Source organism: Pinus tabuliformis, chromosome 3_2, assembly GCF_031772625.1.
Source record: "Pinus tabuliformis cultivar Carrire ecotype Pingquan chromosome 3_2, CPIR1, whole genome shotgun sequence".
NCBI classification, from domain to species: domain Eukaryota; kingdom Viridiplantae; phylum Streptophyta; class Pinopsida; order Pinales; family Pinaceae; genus Pinus; species Pinus tabuliformis.
In genome coordinates, this window is record NC_142302.1 from 268,965,740 (window position 1) to 268,988,292 (window position 22,553).

At 36.6% G+C, this 22,553-nt stretch overlaps 1 protein-coding gene across 4 annotated transcripts in view; it reads left to right on the forward strand.

Annotated features, from left to right (window-relative positions):
• MLH1 (MUTL-homolog 1) overlaps positions 1-22,553 on the forward strand; it is a 503,175-nt gene that overhangs the window by 97,067 nt on the left and 383,555 nt on the right. The gene's annotated exons all lie outside the window — the stretch shown is intronic.

The window sequence follows — 22,553 nt, forward strand, 5'->3', positions numbered from 1 at the left end:
CATATACGGAGCACCAATATCTCCCCAAGAAGAGAAAGGACTAGGATTCCCCCCAAGAGGGGTTCCTTGATTGGTGGACTCCATTATCTCAACCTAAGACCAACGAAGGAATAGGGATGCTATTTCGATTTAAATAAATTTTAATGACGCTTTGATACAACTTTGCTTTTTCAATTTTTAAGAGTCGAGAAAAAGCTAATGATGACTCTAGTCGCCATCGATTTTTAATGAGCCTGAAGTGACAAGTGCTCAGATGGACCTTTTCTTTTAAGGAGTCGAAAAGGAACGAAAGTGACTACTCTGGAAATCTAGATAAAGGGATTACCAAACCAATCGCAAAACTGCAAAATACACCTTGGTGGTAAATTAAAGAGAAATTACCAAGGACTTATGTACCGCAGTCAATCTTCCCGAATGCTGTGTTCAGTGCATTGCGATCGATAGGGCGGCAGACACGACTTCCTAAGGATAAAGGATATTAGCCTATTGTGGTCTCCCAATATATACTCGACGGTACGTGGAGCACAAGTCCGTACTAGCACTTGTCGTATCAAAGAGGAAGAATCACCCAATCTTCGATGAAAACGATAGTTACCAGGTTTTACGACGCCGAAACACGTCTCTAGCCTAGAGTTCTAGATGTGTTGTGTTAGGTTCCAAAGTGTTTTTATGTTCATTGAGATTTATTTTAGAGTTGATAATTTTTAGAAGTTTGTCTTTCAAGGTTCACTGCGTGATGTAGATGTAAAATTCCTAAATATGCAATCTAAAATGATAAACAATGGTTTATTTTCTTTTAGCAATGAAAATCCTAGCTACTAAGGAAATAAGAGTACGATTCTTTCCACAGAGAGCAAAGAGCACACACTAAATGCACTTTTCCTAAATCATCTTTCGCACACAGTCTAAACGCAAAAGCAAATGCATGTATTTGTTTTTTGTTTCCTTAATGTGAGAATGCCAAAATGAAAACTAAGTACAGATCTGAACTATTTTTTTCAAAGCGACATTTCAACAATTTCTTTTCAAAACGAAAGGAAGACTAAAACGACACTTTCGATTTCGAATGGAAAACTGCTTTCGACACTTCAAATATTGACAATTCAAATCAAATACAATGACAAAAGTACAATCGACTATCTAGAGGAGGAAGACTTTACGACACTCTTCTTTTTGACTCAAAATGACAGTTATGACACTTTTGCATCAAAAAACGACAGTTTGATTAAGCTACTTTTGACAAAGAAGGACTGTAAATGATGAAAAATACATAAAAACATTTACAAATCCTAATCAATGGAGGCTGAACAATGTAAAGGAAGGAGGCTTCAGCAATGAGATACTGATCATAAGCAGCAAAACAACTGAATAGAGCTGAAAATAAGGAGAAAAAACCCAAATTTCAAAGAGAGAAATAGGAATACTCAGTCATCGCACCTATCCTTAAGGGAAACAGGGATGCATCTCACCTGCTACACACAGGAGGTGCGATTCATACAGGGTTCCAGTTACAGACAGTGCGATGGGCCAGGGAGCGAAACTGAGTTGGGTTTTTGGCCAAATTTGTAGCTGAGTTCAGGGATTTAGGCTGATCTATTATGAACAATAAAGAACAAAGTACAGGGGTATGATCTTAGGAGGTTATTGAGCTACCACAAGGGCGTTTAGAATGCTTGTAAGTCAGATGTTCAGTTCATAAACCAACCCGGAGATTGACTGAAGCAACATTCATCTACTTTGCAATTGCATAGCAAGAGCAGTTTGAAGGCTATCTGGCTAACTTCAGGCTCCGTCTGTAGATTATAAAGCAAACAACAATAACAATAAACAAACTAATTGCTCCCCAGTGGAGTTGCCATTTTGTTTCCTGGAAAACTAGTTTCTTTTCGATCTGCTAGTCCCACTAAGACGGGTCGCTATCTTAGAAACAAACAATCAAAGCAAATTGCGATTTCCTTTACGTATGATAGATAAAAGAGAAGCAAAGGGGACCAACCTCGATCTTCCACTTGGCTTCTTGCTTGTTTCCTCTCTCCCTTGATAGAGCTTGCCACTTCTCTCCTACTTGTCCCGCTTAGAGAATACCTGTAGAGGCAAAACAACAAAACACCATCAAAGCATCTCGATCTATAATATCATAAACAATGCAGAATCAGAAATACATTGACCATACAATTGCATTCACAAATAGCAAGATTCACAAATACACAATTATATGGAGGAAAACTCAAATAACTTTATTAATAGTAGAAGAGAGGATTACAACTCAACGGTCCGATCCAACATCATCCTCCCAGCATCAAAGCCCTCTTACCTCATGAAAAGCAAGATCACCCAACAATACAATGTCTCTTCTCAAAGATAAACCAACATCGCTTCCTTACAAAATACAAAATTCCAGCGTCCTGATCTCTCAAATGAGGGATCCATTTATAGATGTCTTGCAAGGGGGTGAGTCAGCTTTGGGTTTTTGATTAGTGTCATTCCACTGATAGTTCTTGGTTCCACTTGGAGATTTCATTGATCTCTTACTCATCCCTGGGCGAATTTAGAGAGGTAAGTGTCATAGGAGAAGTTTCTAGAAGATTCCATGAGCATCCACTTAGCAAACTGTCTCTGCCATTTGTCTATTCTCGCTCATCGCACCCCACAGAAGGCTCTTTCAGTATGCATCGCACCTGGCTAGTGTAGCAGCCAGTATGCATCGCACCTTGACCAAGGAGCAGTCAGTATGGTCCAGTTTTGGCCAGTTCTGAGTGGTTTTTCAGGTGGAACTTCTGGGAAATAATGTAATCAGTTGACCATGATCCTTTAGGGTATGAAACAACACTTTTAGGGGTTAAAGAGCCTTTGGTTTATTGACATATATGATTGGGGTTGAAGTGCCCGAATATGTCTATAACAGGGTGAATAGCTCAGCCTTCTTGTGATACCCCGAGGCAACTTTGGGACATGATGATTCGTTCTCCTGTGAGCTAGGATGATTAGTTTTTCTGTGGGACATGATGATTAGTTCTCTTGTCGAGGCATCCTACCCATGTAGTCTGGGACTCATGGGAAGTACCTCTCATCTGATCAATGAGTAGGGAAATGGGGTTAGGGACCATTAGTAGTACTATCGATGGACGCATCTTTGTATCTACCGTACTCCCTATGCTAGGATGACCTAGATTGATCTGGGATCAATGAAACTGATCTGGGATCGGTATGAGTGGTTTGAGACAGTCTTTTGTGATATTGATCTGGGATTAATGAAACTGACTTCGGGTTAGTAAGAGTGGTATGACACACTTTCTTCATATGAAATTGACTTCGGGTCAGTGGAGAATGGTATGAGACATTCTCGATCAATTCTTCTTCTTCATGTTTCAGCAGAGCAGAGCAGAGCTCAGCAGAGTAGAGCTCAGTAGAGCAGTGCAAGGCACTCATGGCAGAAATAGTACAGTCAGACACATGGATCAACGGATGGAGTTCTCCCTAGTTGAGAGGGGGTGTTAAAATTGGCAACTAGGGCCAAACTCCATGTGGGTCATCATATTAATGGCAACTGATATTTTTCTTGGATCCCTCTCATCGGGAAGTGTAGGATTGATCTAAAGACCATTTGATTCCGATTAGTATTCATGGAGATATGAATTTATTTGTGTTATGGGACAATTCGTCAAGGTCGGCCAGCTACCAAATAACCTCCACATGTGCTCAACGTTTTAGTATAAAAGGAGATGACTTGAGAGTCATTTTACACACACTTCTTTCTTGATTTCTCTCCATTTGTCTTGGGTTTTAGTGTGAGAGAAATCTAAGAGGAAGAAGCCCTAGACGTTGGAGGAAAGGACGCTGCCCTAGCCGCAACAAAGAAGACAGGCCAGTAGAGCTATGGAAGGGATCTACGTTGACCTAAAGGAGCTCATGGAAGAAGTTTAACGTAGCTGTGGAGGAGGCCTTAACAAGCCCTAGCCGCAGTCCTAAAGAAGCCCTAACGGTGTCCTAAATCTGCCCTAACTTGGTTGATCTAAAGCCTATTCATTCTACCCTAAACGCTGGTCTGTCCTGCCCTAGCCGCAGGCCACTTCAAGTGACTGAATTGTTGGATGGAGGGCCAAGGATTTAGGGCCGAGAGGGTAGGCTGCAAGGCTGAGTAGATGAGGAACTAAACGATGGAAATTAAGTGACTCTTTGGGCACATTGAGGAGACCGAAAGCTACAACAAGCTAGGCTGCAGACCATAGCAAGCTGTTGAAATTAATCGAGGGCTGCATTAAGATGGACAGACCCTCAAGAGGTCAACTTGGTATGAAGGAGCCTCTCCTAGGCATGGCCACAACACTAAAGGGCTAGTCATGCTTAACAATTGGGACAACAAGCATGGTGCTACAAAATTGGGACAACAACATGGTACAACGATGCAAATTGGGACAGCAAGCATGGTGCTGCAAAATTGGGACAGCAACATGGTACAACGATGCAAATTGGGACAACAAGCATGGTGCTGCAAAATTGAGACAACAACATGGTACAACAATGCAAATTGGGACAACAAGCATAGTGCTGCAAAATTGGGACAAGAAGGATGCTGCTGTGAAATTGGGACAACAACATGGTACAACAATGCAAATTGGGACAGCAAGCATGGTGCTACAAAATTGGGACAACAACATGGTACAACAATGCTACATTGGGGTAGCAAGCATGGTGCTGCAAACACAATGGGACGGCATGGTAAGCATGGTGCTGCAAGCACATTGGGACAACAATGGTACATGATGCAATACATTGATGGGTACAACCATGATTAGTAAAGCATGATGGGATGCAGCATAGTAATGATGGGTGCAACATGGTGCAGCACAGTGTGGTGCAACATGATGATGAGGAGCAACACAATGATAGGTGCCGCATTGTGATGGAGTCACCGGGGAGAATCAGTTGAAACAACAAGTCTTCAACTGAGTTCAACTACCTCATGTATCATCTACTTAGAGATGATCTATGCTCTTATTGAGATAAGTCAAAGTGTTGACTTCTGTTGTATATGTACTATCTCTGTCTCTCTCTACTGAACTATTGAAGAACATATAAGAAGAATTATCAAGGGTTTTCCCCACATTGGGTTTTGTCCTTGGCTAGCGCCACATCTTGTGTCCTCTTGTCTTGGATTGTCTTCTGCGATTTATGTTTATGTTCTATCTGTAGTTTACTCTAATGGTGATGTGATTGCTAATCTGGAAAAGATATTGAGCTAACTATGAAAATTGAAATAAATTGCTGTAGGCATAGAACATACCTAAAATTAACATAGATGAAATCTTGATGTAATCGATTCTCTTTTAACAGGGAGGAGACAATTACTAAAGAAGTGTTCGGTGGTTTTTGATTTGGAGGGGGTTTTCCACCTAAAAATCTTTGTGTCCTCTGTTTTATCTTTTTGCATTGTTGTATGGTGTTGTCTACTGCTGATTATTGTTTATGATCATATGAAGAAGAAGGATAATAATAATCGAAGATTAACTAATGCTTTGAAAAGGATTAAAAAGTGTTAATTGCTAGGAAACACTGATTCGCCCCCCTCTCAGTATTTCCAACACTTGTAATGGTTATTGTTGAGTGTGCTGTATTAGAGCATCTCTTCTTCTTGGAGCAAATATTGTGTGGAATTATTTCTTCTTCATATGTCTGAGGCTATATTGTGGATGTATTTACTGGTGATCAGAACCTTTTGCATGGAGAGGTGCTTTATAGCCCAGTATGGGGGAGATGTTAGTGCTTGTAAAATGAAGCGTTAGATAAAAAATAATGATAATAATAAAACATAATGTCAGCTCAATTAAAAATTAATAAAATAATAAATCGATTCAATTCAATTTGTTATATTGTAATTTTATTTTTATTAATAAAAATTACAAACAATTTTTTATCGTGTTTTTTTAAGGCCAACACCCATGGGGGATTTGAGCTGGTGACCTTTTTGCAAGGAGTCCCTTAATAATGCACCCATTCACCATTGATCCAAAGCTCTGTGGGTATTTTAAAGCATATAATTAATGAACATATATAAACTTAATAAATTCCATTAATAAACATATAATTAGAAATAAGAATATTTCTATATATAGAGATGTGAAATATATATAAAATATAAGCAGTAGTGATAAATTAAAATAATGATTCATGTTCATGACCAATATATTTCAGAACTTCATATTTAATTTAATTAATAAACACATAAAAAATTAATATTTACAATAAACTCCTTTTCTAAGCTATAGATATCTATATATATAATCAATGCTATGCATATCAGATTAAAAATTTAACTTAAAAATATTATAAAACATGTGAAAGAAAAATGCCAAGCCCTTATATATGTATATGTATGATCGTGGTTTTGATAAAATTAAAAATAAGAACATTTCTATATCTAGAGATAAGAAATTTATATAAATATAAATAATATTATTACGAAGTAGCATAGATCCATCTTAGCTATGGATCTACCAAGTGCCAAGAGGAATCAAACCTCTCAAGGTGTAAACCTTTCCGCAAGTTTTGTACTCAAAAAGGGGCTCACATCTTGAGAGATTTGATTTTTCTCGACACTTAATGGATCTAGAGTTAATGTGTATCTATGCTAGTGTATGCAAGCTAAAGGATTGGATCAAAGTTATCTAAGTAGGTGTTACTTCCAATGGTGGATAGCTAGCTGTAAGTTTCCTTCACTCTTGTTATCTTATTTGATTTACTAGAGGTATTTAATTCTTGTTGATTTGTAAAGTAGTAACTTAGGCTAGCAATATTTAGGCAAATAAATTACTTGGTCAAATCTTGAAATAAACAACTCTTAGGGTTATTTCATTGCATAGATTAGTTTTCAGTTTTCTGCCATATAGGAGACTAGTAGCATGCTTTAATACAGTCCTTAGATCCTTGAATTTAGACAAGGTTAGGCCTTCATATAAATTTGAACGACCCCATTAGCTCAAGGATTAATTAGGCACACATCATTCTATCTCATCCATCCAATAAAACCTTTAAAATTTTCATCCTTTCTTGCTAATTTTCCTTTTGTTAGCTTGCTGAAAATCCATTTAATTTCTGTTTTAAGCTAAGTCACATGACATGAGGACAGGGGACACGGAGGACACGTAAATATGAATATTCGACACAAGACACAACAGCCTCAAAAATAGGACAGGGGGACACACTTTATATATATATATATATATATTAAAAAATACTGAAATATGGTGCCTAATCCATATATTTTAGAAATTATAATATATACATATATGAATTGTGATGATATCTATTTAGTAATTTAGTAATTTAATATTTACAATTTTAGAACTAGTTAGTTTATTAATTTACTACATCAATGGTGTTCACAGTTCAATGTTCAGTTCAATGTTCATTGTTCATGTTATTAACAATTGTCCAAACACATAAGAAACTAGAAATTTAGAAATATCATGGTTGATAAAATAAAACTAGAAATTGAGAAGTAAAACTTAGATATTAAAAGCAAAATTGCAGTTTTTTCATTAAGTCATCAAAGTCAAAATGTATTACATAGATACCGAGGGAATGCCACTAGAAAATACAAAATAGAGTAGATTCAAAATAAGCTTGAATATCCTAGCTTGTCAGTGGTACTAGTCATGACTCACTAGTCATGACTATCAATAGTCCAAGTCCTCCTCCATGTCATAACCACCATCACTACAACTGCCATCTAACTTTGCTCCACCCTCCTCCTCTATGCCCAATCCAAGATCTCCTGCTGCATTTGTTGGTGTGGAGGATGACCCCTCAAGCGACTCATCATCAAAAGTGATCGACTCTAACATTGGGTCATTAAGGTCCATGTTGGCTAATGCCTCACAAATAGACAAAATTGACAGAAACAAATGAAAAAGAATCAAGATGTGACACTTTTTACTTTGCGATTTTAGTGGGACACATATCTTAAAATCGTGACATGTTAGGGCTCGTGCCCGATGTAACGACCAAAAGTCGTATGCACAGCGGAAATATTAAAATACTTAGTAGACCAAGACATCCATCATAGGATAGAATTCTAAATTGTATATTGAATTAAAGAATTGATGTAAGGTGAATACAAATGAGAATGAGGGTCTTGTATATATAGCTAGGTAAGTACCCTTTTGCGAACAGGCATGTCTCTAAGACACGCCTTTTCATTATTAACTAACTAACCACTAGTTAATTTACTTATTAATAATTATTATTTATTATCTATTTTTATATAATTTATGTTCATAACATTGCCTCTCCCTTCAAAAACTTTTGTCCTCAAAGCTTGTTGATGAAAGGGCTTGATCTCTTTTCTTCTACGAATGTCTTCTGCTTGATCTATTTTTCTGCTACGAATGCTTTCTCGTCTTGGAACAGTGATATTTGTCGATACAAGTTGATATGATCCTTGGAGTGATATATAAAATTGTCGTACTGAGAATGGATCAGACCATCCTAGATTAACCTTTTGTGGAATCTTCTGATCACTGGAACTTTGTAACGAATTGTTATCAGTAGACTGAATTGAGCTCACTTCAGTATTCTTTGGAACATAATTTTGTTGTTTATGTTCTGTAGATTGATTAAGGTGTCTACTCTTGTGATTCAGATGTAGATAAGGAGTTTTTCTTGTTTGAACTTCCTTTAACGTTTTTATGGAAGTTTCTTGATTTCCTTCAGGCATTGTTGTTGTTGAATTGATTACTGAATCCTCATTTGGAGTGTTCGTTGTTTGAACGACAACCTTTGAGTACGTCTTTACTTTAGTAGGATTTAGATTTGCTTGAACTATGAGATTATTGGAATCGATGTTTGTTTCTTCTTCCTAAACTTGGACTACTACATCTAGTGATTTTGATGATTCTTTTGCGACAATTTCTTCGAACCTATTCGTCAATGATTTCTTATCGTCCTTAAGTTTTTTAATCTGTTTGAGCATATTTTGGTTATGATTTTGAAGCAAACAAAGTTCCTTTTATAAATTAATTACTCCAGAAGACTTGGAATATGAAATTATCCATTGAGAATATAAATATTATATTAAATAAAAATGAATAAGAATGAATGATAATGAATTACAATGAGAACGAAAGGGTTGTTTATATACCATGCAAGTCTCTGTTCATGAAGAATCATGTCTCAATTAGACATGCCTCTTCAACTTAATTAATACTTAACTAATAATTATTTATGTTTATTATCATTTATATTATTTTACATTATTTATATATATTTTATTCGTTACATTGCCTCCTTCCTCAAAGAGCTTTGTCCTCAAAGCTGGTCGATGAAAAAAAGCTTGATCTCTTTTTCGGCTTTGAAAGTCTTTCTCCTATGTTGCGGGGGAGCGCTCCCCCCCGATCTCGCTCCCAATCCGGGCTCCGCGCAGGAGCGACTCGGGAGCGGGCTCCCGAAATCGCTCCCGAAAAGGGAGCGATTTTGGGAGCGCGCTCCCTAAAAAGTTTTTCGCTCCTTGCCTTTTTTGCAATTTTTTTTTTTGTAGTAATGTTCGAAATGCATTTTTTTTGAAAGAAACAAATAATTTTTGAGTGGGCAGCTTAATGATCAAGTCTAGGCCCTAGTATTGATATGCTATTCATGGTAATGTTAAATTCTTAAAGTAAAAGTGACATTTTCCTTAATTTTCATTTTCATCCTTTTACTTAAATTTTTAACATTACCATGAAATGACTCAGGATGTTTGAGAGTGGTTTCGGCCTCATTGGATTTCATATGGAGAAAGTAAAATTTTAGATTTCATTCCAAATCTAGCAGACTTATCAGTTTTTCAGGACTTCAGGATTGGGGGATTGCAATGTTTCCATTGAATTTTGTCATGTATTAGGGTATGAAATTCGTATTTAATCAAGAGCACCAATCCCTCTATGTACCTTGATGTTAGTGACATTGGTTGTCGAACTCCTCTATCATGACCCTCCTAAAAATGTACACATCACTCAAACAAAATCTTGACTTGACATGCTATGCTTTTTCTATCTTATGTTAATGCTTAGAGGGTGATATTAATGGCAAAGATCCCTATACAGATACAGAGGTAATGACAAAGATACCTCTGGATATTAATGCTTAGAGGGTGATATTAATGACAAAGATCCTGATTTTCCAACAAGACTAAAAAATTAGACATTTCTCGTGGTGGCAAGAGGCCCAAGCATAAGAAATAGATAATAGATTTACTTCTCTTTTCTAGTTTCTAGTAGCTTTTATAACTATTGACTCTTTCATATTTATTATGATATTTTTTTAAACAATATATGACAATTTAAGTTTGAGGTTGGCAATTATAACTCATTAGTAATGAATTATGAATATGATGCTTCATGAAAGTTGAAAGTTGTTTCATTTCATTTCATTTTATAACATTTCATTTCATGTTAGATATTATTTGTTGTAATGGTTACACTTAGCTTACAAGTACAACTTTGGTGATCAATGATGATAAATGTTATATATTGAATTTTGAAAGCTTGAAACTTTAAGATTGATGAATCATGAGACTCAATATGTTGTATGTTACTATGTTACTAACTTGTGGATGTGGTTGATGAAGATTATAACTTCTAGATGATTGTTGTTATATGGTTCAATCTATGTTTTTTTTGTTTTTTTATCTAATTCATTATTCTACATGTTTTTGTTGACATATATGTATCGAAATATAATATATATATATATTATCTAAAAAACGCTCCAGGATTCGCTCCCAAACCGGGAGCTTTTGAAAATGTCGCTCCCGCTCCCGTTTTCGCTCCTGCTCCCAAGTAACATTGTCTTTCTCTCTTGGAACAGTCATCTTCGTCGATACAAGCTGATATGATCTTCTTAGTGAAAAGCAAAATTGTCGCATTGAGAAGGGATCAGACCATCCCAGATTAATCTTCTGTATAGCATTCTGATCACTAAAATTTTGTAACAACTTGTCAACATAAGACGGAATTGATGTTACGTCATTATTCTCTGAAACATTAATTTGTTGTCTACAATTTGAATGGTCCTAATACACAGCTTGGTTGATTTGTCTATTCTCATGATTTGGATGTCGATATAAAGTTTTTAGATTTTCTTCTGGTGAAGATGTTGTCGAATTGGTTATGGAGCTTTCACTAGGGATGTCCATTGTTTGAACTGCAACATCTACGTGTGTATTTTCTTCAACTGACTTGTCCTTTTGAGTTGTCATATTCATTGGATTGGTATCTGTTCCCTTATTTTCAACTTGAACTGTTGTGACTGGGGATTTCGATACTTCTTCTTGAGTGACTTGTTCCAACTCATCTTTTAATGCTTTCTTATCCTCCTTAAGTTTCTTAGTTTGATTGAGCAGACTTTGATTATGGTTTCTCAGACGTAAAAGTTCTTTGGTTTTTGATTCATCAACCTTATTTTCAGTGTTTTGAATTTTAAGTTTTTCATCTTTTAGATCTCTGATTTGTTCTAATAAATTTTTATTAAGGTTCTTTAAACGCAAATTTTCCTCTTCTTGTTTTGATAAATGCTGCTTGAGTTCTTTCTTTGAGACTTTAGTCTTCTTCACTTGTGCCAGTAATCCAGTGATTTTTCGATGTGGTCCTTGAGACGAGAAATTTCTTCATCCTTTTCCATTATTTCTTTGTAATGTATATCCATAAGATTTTTATGTTCGCGTTCTGACACTTCCTTGGTTAGTTGAATTTTGGCTATTTTGTCATTCTCTTGATCTTTTCGCTGCACTTTCTCGGTACATTGGATAACATCATTCTGTGGAAGTGATGATGGATGTAAAGAAAAAAAGGAATCCATTCTCTTTCTCTCCTCCTATTCTTGTAATTAATTGTTCTATATCTCTTGCGATTGATTGTGTTTGTTCCTTACTCATGGATTCCATATTTTTTCTTTTTCTTCACTTCTTTGATCTTCCTTTTTTTTCAACAATTTATTTATTTTTCTATTTTTTTTATATGATATATTCTCTCTCCTTTTTTTTTTCTACTCTCTTTTTATATAATTTCTTTTTTTTTTTTGGTTTTTTTATATATTCTTTTAATCTATAAAATATATTTCCACTTCTCTCTTATAAAAATCTAATATATATATATTTCAAATATTTTCTTCTTCTTCTTTTTCTTTTTTTTGTTCACTCTTTTAATAAAAATTTATATAATAATTTTTTTTAATATATATAATTATAAATTATATATATTATATAATTTTATTTATATATATTATAAAATTATAATTGTATAACATTTATATATACTTTTTTGAGACCCGCTTTTCCTTTTATATGTAACTATATAAGGCTTATATGGTATCTCATTTTATAATTATATATATATATATATTTTCTTTTTAATTTTTAATTTTTTATTTTTTTTCAGAAAATTTGGTTGAGACGTGACTCTTGGTACGGTCACAATCTTTAGATTTGAACGATTAAAATTATTTAGATCACACCTTTTTTCTCCAATGTTATGAAAATATCTTTTACTTTTAAAATACCGTGGACAATTACCATGGGTTGTTTCTAAAACCTCGGTTAATGTTCTTCACGTAAAATGTAAAACTTACCGCTGGTTTCTAAAACCACGGGCAATTACCACTGGTTTCAAAAATACCATGGGCAATTACTATGGGTTGTTTGTAAAACCTCGGTTAATGTTCTCCACATAAAATGTAAAGCTTACCACTAGTTTTTAAAACCACGGGCAATTACCATTGGTTTCTAAAACCACGGGCTTCTCCACGTAAAAAGTTTTAAATATAATTGAAAAGATTCCCGCTTATCTTTATTATGCACTTTTTATCAATAATGTAAAACCTTTATATATATATATATTTCACTTTTTTTTGTTTGTTTGTTCAGAATATATTATTTCCTTTCCTCTTTTTTTTACATACCCTTCTTCTTTATTCTTTATTATTTTTATTTATTTTTTAAATAGTAGCAAATGGCCAAAGACCTAAAAAATGGAGAATCTCCCAATGTGTGGCGAAACGCTTCAATTATGACAGCAAGAAGGTTGATGATAGGTTGATAACCAAAGGCCTGGTGATCAGCCAAATGTGGCTCTGATACCAAATGAAGCGAACAAAGTTCCTTCTATAAATTAATTACTCCAGAAGATTTGGAATATGAAATTATCCATTGAGGATATAAATATTATATTAAATAAAAATGAATAAGAATGAATGATAATGAATTACAATGAGAACGAGAGGCTTGCTTATATACCACGCAAGTGTCTCTTCATGAAGAGTCCTGTCTCAATTAGACATGCCTCTTCAACCTAATTACTACTTAACTAATAATTATTAATGCTTATTATCATTTATATTATTTTACATTATTTATATATATTTTATTCGTTACATTGCCTCCTTGAGGCCTAAGCATTCCTCATTTTTTGAGTCAAATTTATTTTTCCCTTCAAGCTTCTCGTCTTTTAAACACTTGATTTGTTCTAATAATTTTTTGTTAAGGTCTTTTAAGCATAAATTCTCCTCTTCTTTCTTTGATAGAATTTTGGTGAATTTTTTGTCAAAACTTTCTTTTTCTTGTTCTAACTTGTGCTTCTTAGCTTTACATTTTCTCACTTGCGTAAGTAGTTTTTGATTATGCTCTTTCAAACATGAATTTTCTTTATTTTTGTTGGATATGACTTCTTCAAGTTCTTTTTGCTTCCTTGATACTGTTTCTGGAATCTCTTGAAACATTAGTTTCAAAATATCCTTAAGGTCTTTTGATGAAGGCATTATCGGTTTTGATTTCATTGTCATGTCTTGGGATGTCACCATATTTTTCTTGTAAGGGAACATCAAGATTTTTTTTTTTTTTTCTTCTATTTGTGTTTAAAATGAACGTACCTAATTCTTTGAACCAAGGTTGACCGAGAATTATGTCAACCTCTTCGTCAAGCATAGTTACGACACTAAATTGAGATATGTACTCATAATGATCAACTGTCACTTGTAAATCAGTAAGTTCCTATTCTTTTTTGCCAAAAATATCTGTTCTTTCTTCTATGTTTGACTCTGGAATTAATAGTTGATTTGTCAGATTAACATTGATGTAATTTTTCTCGCGACTTGTACTAATAGCGATATTAACTTTTTTCCCTTGGATAGTTCCTCTTAATGTAATTAATTTGTTATGTGTGATTAAAACACCCTTATAGGAAAATTGCCCTTCCTTCATCATTTTAGAATTAGTTCGTTTTTCTTCAAAAATGGACTTTTAAAAAATAAGTGCCCTTTTATTTGATAAAATTGAACACCTTTATAAATTCCTTCAACTTATATTTTCCTCAATTATATATTTTTTCTCACTTTAAAATAAGTTAATATAGCTCCACTATTTAAATACTGCACCTTATATTTATTATAATGCTTTTAAAAAATACTCTTCCTTTGTCATAACTTGTTATCCTTATGTCCTTTATAGTTCTAGATTTAACCCTTTATATACTTTAATATATGGATCTTTTAAGTAACCTTCTGTAACAATACCCACTTTGTACTTGTATATTTTCAATAATTTTATGCCTTGAAATTTTCTTTAAAATACCCTTTTATAATATAAAACTTCTTTTTACATATCTTTTATTTATATTTTTTTTTTTCTTTATGAAAAGTTACAACCCTAGTGAAATGTGGCTATTCACCTCTTTGAGGTATAATATAAAATATATGTCCACTTATGTGCCTTTGCCTTGGTTAATTTTCTCTACGTAAAAAGTAAAACTTATCATTCACATAAAGAGTTTTTGTATTCCTTTTGTTTTTCTTTTACCTTGAAACTACCATGGGTTGCGAAAACCACGGGCTTGTAACCCACTTAATGAAGAATCAAGATAATATTATCTACTCTTCCTTCTCTTACGTATAGTTTTAAAGATATTTGGAAAGATTCCTTCTTAGCTTTATCATGCACTTTTTATCAATATGTACAACCTTTTATATATATGAATGTTCTCCTTCAAAATTTACATCGGATTATATATATATATATATTTTGAATCTTTATATGTACTTTTATTTTATTTTATTTTTCCTTTTTTTGTTTGTTTAATGGTCAAAACCCTGAATGACGAAACAAAGAAACTCCAACTTTGTGTAGTGAAACACTTCAATTTTGATGACAATAAGGTTGACGAAGGATTAATGGCCAAACATCGGATCAAACTGGTTCTCTTCAGCGGTTGAGCGTCCAAAGAATCGAACAACTCTGACACCAATGTAACGACCAAAAGTCGTATACGCAGTGGAAATATTAAAATACTTCGTAGACAAAGACATCCATCGTAGGATAAAATTGTAAATTGTACATTGAATTAAAGAATTGATGTAAGGTGAGTACAAATGAGAATGAGGGTCCTATATATATAGGCAGGTAAGTACCCTTTCACGAACAAGCATGTCTCTAAGACATTTTTTTTCATTATTAACTAACTAACCATTAATTAATTTACTTATTATTTATTATTATATTTGTATTATTATGGTTATTATTTATTATCTATTTTTATATAATTTATGTTCATAACATCTGACATGACCCAAACATGTGTCTTGATTTCAGAACATGTTAGGGCTCTAGTTTGACACGACCTGAACAAGTGCCCTGATTTTAGGACATGTTGAAAAACGTGTTAGACACATTTTATGGGTTGTGTCATGTTCGACACATGATGTACAGGACATGAGACCTCTAAGGATGTGTCTTGTGACTTAGGTTTTAAGTAATACTAGCTTCTATTTTTTGACCTTTTCAACAATCATTTTAGTCTAGGATTTCAATTTCTTGATTTTAAATTAGGCTATAGTATCATATATGCTTGCTGAATTTTCATTTCAGATTTCTGTTTTGAATTAAATGCATTTCTAGCACTTAAGCTAATTTAGAAGCTTTCATTTTAATTTAGAAACTTCCATCATGGTAACCTAGGACTTTATTTTCCATTATAAACCATTGTTCCACAAGGACGCTGTTGATTTGGGGTAGCATCGGATGTTCTCTAGGCACGAAAATTGGTGGAGAGGCTAAGGCACATGAGATCTCCAATACCTAGAAAGGGTTTGGGCAGATTCTAAACAATTTGGGAGATATTAAAATAATTAATATTTTTAATGGAATCCCTAAGTCTAAACTTAGGGAAAATAAAATGTTAATGTGAATTAATATAAACTGTGTTAGAATGGTCCAAAAGTTATGGATCAAGCCAAATCTAATCTTAGCCATTGATTAGGGACTTAATCTCGACCGTTGATTTGTCAACGAGAAAAGTATAAGAGGAGGCTTGAGGGTCACTTGGAGAACACACCAAGAGATCAAGATTTCGACTTTCTGGGTTGGATTTGCTGAGAAAGTTGAGAGAGTGATCAGAGTTGCAGCTGAGGGGTAGTGAATACAGAAACAAAGAGGCAGAGATAGCACTGGGAGAATCGGCGCAGTAGCTGGAGAGAGGGACGCAGAACCTGCCAGGGGTTCACGGCGCACGCAGAGGCAGCCAAGGCTCATATAGAGGCAGCCATGAGTTGCACAGTGCCTCAGAGGGGCCAACGTGGGTGACACAGAGGGCCAAAGGGCTGACGCAATCCCTAGAGGTCGACGCTGGGGTTTCGTGGGGCAGATTGGAGCTGTGGTGCTGTCGAAGTGTTTATCCAGGGTTTCAACCGGAATATTTGCTTCCGAGTAGAGAGGTACTACTGCCGAGATTTTTCTCTGTTGGGTGAGCCGGATTTGGCACCTAGATTGTATTCTGAAACTGCTTAATAAATCAAACCCTCAGATAGCTGCACTGGTTTTCCCGCATTGGGTTTTTCCGGGGACATTAGTCCAAAAACAACGGTGTCACTTGTGTACTTGTTTCTATTTCCTTCAGTTGATGATTTGTAATGTGTTGAGCATGTACTTGTATTTATTTCCAGTATTTACATGGTAAATAACTTGTTACTTAACAGAACAAGTAGGTAGGAATAAATCAATAAAGTGCATGAAGGGTTTCTAACGTGTCAGACTTAGAAATTCCAACGTGGTATCAGAGCATGGTTGTAGATCACAGGAGAACTGAGGACATCAACTGAACAGAGCAGCAGCAACAGAAAACAGCTGTCCCAAGTGACAGAAGCTGTTCCTAGCAGAGTAGCAGCAAGGAAGGGGTGACGCAGTGCCTGCGTCATAGGGATTGAGCTAGGAAGAGGCAATGCAGAGGTTGAGGGAGGCAAAGGCAGGCTCACACAGAGCCCAGGAGAGCTGACGCAGTTGGCTGACGCTGATTTGTCGGTGCCGGGATTGCGCGGAGCCTAGAAGCTCTAATCTTCAGTTTGATGGGGTTTAGGAGGTTGTGGGTAAGTTGCAGAGTGGCACTGGTGGGGTACTGTAGTTAGAACAGTACCTAACAGGGCAAGGCCATGGTAGAGGGAGTTGCTGCCGAGGTGGATTTCTAGCCAAGGAATCCATATCAGTGTTGCAGTTGCACAGACGATTGGAGAGGGGCATCTCGACATTGGCAGAAGGGTTTCCAGGAGGGAAATCGAGGCTCAGAGGAGTCATACCGAGAACTTCCAGGAGGGAAGTAGAGGAGCAACGAAATGGCACTACACGGAGTAAGAGACCAGGACAGACTGGACGAAGCCTCAAACTTTGTAATCTGGAAGGCCAAAATCTTATTTGTACTAAATAGGAATTGTGTCAAGCAGTTCGCCTTGAAGATGATATCTATCCCAGTTGACCCGACTGATAACGACAGGTATGAAGATGCAATTGCGAGGGCTAAGAGTATCATCCTTGACGGGGTCAAGGATCATATAGTACCACATATTGCCGAGAAGAACACGGCACAGGAGATGTGGGAGTTCCTGACCAAGCTGTATCAGCATACTTCCGTGTAGAGGAAGATGTTACTAGAAAATTAGCTACAATCATACCAGATGCAGAAGGGAGAATAGATCGACCCATTCCTCGGGGGATTGAAGGAGATCCGGGATCAACTGACTTCCATAGGGGCAACGCCTTATACATAATTGATGGTGAGAACAACCATGAACGCAGTCTCAGAAGACTGGGAGGTGTTTGTCCAGAGCATATTGGGCAGGGCGAACCTTCCAGATTGGGAGGAAATGTGGGTTGCTCTTCGCCAAGAAGAGATTAGAGGGTTGAGCAAGGTGGGAAGTAGCGACAAGGGGATTAGAATCAAGGAGGAGGAGGATGTTGCCCTAGCATCTGAGGGAAAGCAAGAGAAACGGAAGAAGAAGGACCTCTCCAAAGTCAAATGCTTCCACTATGGTGAGATGGGTCATTATGCGACCCAGTGTCCAAGGAAGAAGAGTAAGGGAGAGGCCTTCGAGACCAAGTCAGCGCCAGCAAGGGCAGAGAAGGAAGTGGAGACAGACGATGATTGTGCCATGAGTGCTCATGTGCCACTTCAGAAGAAATGGGGAGACATCGAGCTGTAGTCAGGAGGACTATAGCTGATGAGGGGCAGGATCCTCGAGGTACCCAACCTCTTGGATTAGACCTTGCTACGAGAGCCCCGAAGAGGAGTAGCAGTATTGGCGATGTCAGTAGTAACGGATGTAGATGGAGCGACAGAGGGAGCTACAGTGCAGGATTCTCAGGACAGCGCGAGGCTAGTAGGCTGCAACAATGTGAGAGGAACGAGAGTGTTGCACCAGTGCAGGATGGCACAGAGAGGTGTGCAATGGTGCGAGATGCATGAAGTTGTTGCAGCAACGTAGAGGTTAGAGAGGGAGCACTTGTCAGTGACAGAGGAAGCTTCAGCATCAGGAGTGTTTCTAGCCTGATGGAGATGTCAGAGTTGGGAGATCAATTACTTACTTCTCAGTAACTAAGTTGCAGTGCAACAATTAGTAGTGGTAGTGCTATGGGCAGCATGATGCAACATGATGAGAGAGGTTGCAGTGTAGATGCAACAGTGGCAGTGGCAGGGCCATGGGCAGCAGCACAGATGCAGAGGGGGTTGCAGTATGAATGCAGCAGTGGCAGTGGCAGGGCCATGGGTAGCAGTATAGGATGCAGTAGTGTAGATGATGGGCAGTAGGCCTAGCATCAGCACAGGGACCGATGCCGGATGATCAGGGTGATACTCAGTGAGGAGTATTACTAGAGCACAATCCTCGCTAAGAGGGAGTGTTGATTTGGGGTAGCATCGAATGTGCTCTAGCCACGAAAATTGGTGGAGAGGCTAAGGCACATGGGATCTCCAATACCCAGAAAGGGTTTGGGCAAATTCTAAACAGTTTGGGAGATATCAAAATAACTAATATTTTTAATGGAGTCCTTAAGTCTAAACTTAGGGAAAATAAAATATTAATGTAAATTAATATAAAACTGTGTTAGAATGGTCCAAAAGTCATGGATCAAGCCAGATCTAATCTTAGCCGTTGATTAGGGACTTAATCTCGGCTGTTGATTTGTCAACGAGAAAAGTATAAGAGGAGGCTTGAGGGTCACTTGGAGAACACACCAAGCGATCAAGATTTCGACTTTCTGGGGCTGGGTTTGCTGAGAAAGTTGAGAGAGTGATCAAAGTTGCAGCTGAGGGGCAGTGAATACAGAAACAGAGAGGCAGAGATAGCACCGGGAGAATCGTCGCAATAGCCGGAGAGAGGGATGCAGAACTAGCTAGGGGTTCACACAGAGCCAGCGAAGGCTCACGCAGAGGCAGCCAAGAGCTGCGTAGTGCATCAGAGGGGCCAACATGGGTGACATAGAGGGCTAGAGGGTTGACACAGTACCTCCAGAGGCTGACGCAGGGGTTATTGGGCTGACGCTAGGCCGGAGAGGCTGGCAGTGGGGTTTCGTGGGGCAGATTGGAGCTGTGGAGCTGCTGGAGTGTTTATTTGGGGTTTCAGTCGGAATATTTGCTTTCGAGTAGAGAGGTACTATTGCCGAGATTTTTCGCTGTTGGTTGAGCCGGATTTGGCACGAAGATTGTATTCTGAAACTGCTTAATAAATCAAACCCTCAGATAGTTGCACCAGTTTTCTCGCATTGGGTTTTTCCGGGGACATTAGTCCAAAAACAACAGTGTCACTTGTGTGCTTGTTTCTATTTCCTTCAGTTGATGATTTGTAATGTGTTGAGCATGTACTTGTATTTATTTCCAGTATTTACATGGTAAATAACTTGTTAATTAACATAACAAGTAGGTAGGAATAAATCAGTAAAGTGCATGAAGGGTTCTAACTTGTCAAACTTAGAAATTCCAACAGACGCATCCCCTCACTTGGGAAACCCGTCCCCGCGCTTCCTTGCGATCCGGGGATGTGGGACGTCTAGGGGACATTTCCCCACGTCTCAAAAAATGGAAACTTGAACGGAGGACATTTCCTCCCAAAAAAGGAAACACTTCTTGAGTTTCCAAAAAAATTTGAGGTCAAATCATTAAAAAAGTCAAATCCCTAATTTTTTTTTTTAAATATTATAAATATACTATGAATCGATGGGGGGGAAGGGTTTTTTGGGTTATTTCATATTTGAAGGGACCAACAACATGATGGGATATTGATCCAGAGGATGATGCATAGGTAGATATGGAGGAGGGACTTGATGAGACACAAATGGGGCTGGTTGGTGTGGCACTTAGCATGTTTGAGAATACAAGTGATTTTGATTCAGATGGTGACATGGTTGATCCTGATTTATTCATGCAGTAGCTGGATGCAGAGACTAGCGAGGCATTATCTTGAGCAATTATGTTAATTTCTCATTTGATATGTTCTTATGTTACCTGCTTTTTTGTTTCGGACTTCAGTTGTAGACTTGAGTTTGTTTTGAATCTTGATATATGATATATTAGACTTGACTCTATAAAAAATTGAATCTTGATGTATGAGACTTGACTCCATAAAAAATTGAATCTTGATGTATCAGACTTGACTTTTATTTCAATACTCAATATTCACAGTTAGATCTTCAATATGGTTTAAACTTTTATTTTCATTGTACAATGTTACAGTTACATGTATGATTGTATCATGCTTTTCGTTTTAAATTTGTTTCAGTTATATGATTCATCGATTTAACCTTCATGATGCAAGTGTTATATAATGATAAAAACAGTTAAAGTATAAAATTTCAATGATATGTTTATAATTTTTTAGTATTTTACTATTTTTGTCAGGGTCCCTTGTGTTAAAGACCCTGACGCCCCTCCATATTTCCTAAAAATTGGTGGGGAGCTTTTGCAAAGGCTGCTCCTGCGTTTCCCCGTTCCCCCATCCCCACGTCCCGGAAACTTGTTGGAACTATGTTGTAAATTAGGTTATTTTTATACGTTTTAGAAACTATATTAAATTTTGTTTTATGTCAAGTGTATTTCCGGCACTTTATATGGTTCAAAAATTTGTCTTTTCCAGATTGTATTTGAGCCTGACATTTCACTTTAGAATCATCTATTGTGCTCATGTTGTATATGTAGCATTCTGAAATTTTCTTTCTGGGGTTTTATTGTTAATTTCTGCATTTTGCATTCAAGTTTAAATGCAGAAATTTAATTTCCAGATTGCATTATTGACTTTAATTGCTTAATTTTCATTTCATATGCAAATCTGAAAGATAATTTTCGCCAAGATCATTATATTTTCAGATTTCACACAAGTCTAAGAACTTCACACAAAATATCTTACACTAGTCTTGAAACTTGGTTGGAAACCTGTATACACACTTTTATTGGAAACCTTTTAAACCAGATTCACAACCAAACACATTGGTCCATAAACACTCCATTGACACACCTAAACAGTTGAACTTAGACATGCTTTAGGGATACCCCCTTTGAGTTGGAGAAGACCAACTTAAAGCGAGAGGAAGAGCTAGTGAGGTGACAGTAGATTACACAAACTAACATCCTATGCTTGGGTTTTCACACATTGGGGGTGCTAGCTTTTGTTGTAATAGGTGTCACGGTGAATTTTCATGTAAAACTATGTCTCTATGTGATGCACCTTTTAATAATTAATATCTTAAGTTCTGTAGTTTAGACATATATATTTATGCATATTATTTATTTTTATATACATAACATCTCATTTGTAGAAATAACTCAACAATTGAATTTTATATCCACTAAAATTTCCAGGGTTTCAGGGGTTCCTGTTCATGGATTTTTAGGATTACTGTGGAACTGTTTAGGGTTTACTTCTTATCAATTTCAAATCAGTTGCATTAAGATTTCACTGTTATTGATTGAGTGTTTTAAGGGGTGTTTGCTGCTGTCGGGTTTTGCTGTGACTGGCTCCTGTTGTTCTTGATGATCCATATCCAGAACAAGCCCACAGTACTTGTGTGCTTTCTCAAAACTTCAGTCACAAGTGATCTGTGGCGACTGGTCTGTGGCTTCTCCCACAAATTGGCAATCAGAACAGGCCAACTAAAAAGTGTATTAAGTACATCCAAATATGCTTTGCTTTTGAACTGTTTGCTGCAAAAACAAAATGTTTGGCTAAAATTGGCGTAAGCAAATTGTTTCAGACTATAGTGAGATTGTAGGGACAGGCTC